Here is a 759-nt window from a genome sequence, read left to right as displayed (position 1 = left end):
GTAAAGTCCCAATGAAGAGGAGGACGTAGATAATGGTGTCTCTCAAACACTGAATCATTCTTTGCCACAGGAAGGACTGAGATGGAGCCATGACATTGGTGCTGCATACAAATAAGACAGTTATCAATTTTCATCAAAGCCCAAGGTGCTGGACATCAAAAACACAAAATTTGGAAGGTTTTCCTATCCTCTTAATTTTGTTGTTTTGATTCAGCATTATTCTTTAAAGTTAATCACCAGGATACTTCTTTTAGGGTAAATCATCTTCCAATACTTTATGTGAATTCAAATTTCAAAAAGATTCCTTTGGTGGAGTAAAAAGGCTATTTGCTGTTTAAAATTTATTTCTGAGTTGGAAAGATTATTTCCTCTTCCTCATGTTTTTACAATTTCCTATATTCCCCCATTCAAACTTGGCTTCCACAATCAGACGGAGAGAAAGCATGAGGACCTTTTTTTCTTGCATCTGTAATGGAAACCATAGCAGCAGACATTAACTGCTCCAGATTTTTCAAAGATGCATAAATCACCAGAATATTCTGTGTTTGTTAACATGTACATTTCGTATGGAGTACAAAGGGCAATTATTCTATATTTTCCACCAGAATTGTTACCTGAAGTTTTCCCAGGAATGCAGATAAGTAAGAGTTCATTGCATATCACACAAAGCATTTGAGAGCACAAAGGAAAAGTGGAAACATTAATCTTGTTATCTACCACCAAAATAGTTATCAATAGACAGCAGTGCAACCACACAAG

The 759-nt window shown here is 35.7% G+C and overlaps 1 non-coding gene across 1 annotated transcript; it reads right to left on the bottom strand.

Moving 5' to 3' along the window:
- Window positions 1–391: 391 nt before the first annotated feature.
- Window positions 392–523, bottom strand: LOC143651104 (small nucleolar RNA SNORA31). Its single transcript, XR_013159841.1, has one exon. It is a non-coding gene; the product is annotated as a small nucleolar RNA SNORA31 (small nucleolar RNA).
- Between the last annotated feature and the right edge of the window lie 236 nt (window positions 524–759).

Source organism: Tamandua tetradactyla, chromosome 11 (assembly GCF_023851605.1).
Source record: "Tamandua tetradactyla isolate mTamTet1 chromosome 11, mTamTet1.pri, whole genome shotgun sequence".
In the NCBI taxonomy this organism is placed as follows: Eukaryota; Metazoa; Chordata; class Mammalia; order Pilosa; family Myrmecophagidae; genus Tamandua; species Tamandua tetradactyla.
The sequence above is the reverse complement of the archived record's forward strand: the minus strand, read 5'-3'. Positions and strand labels throughout refer to the sequence as shown.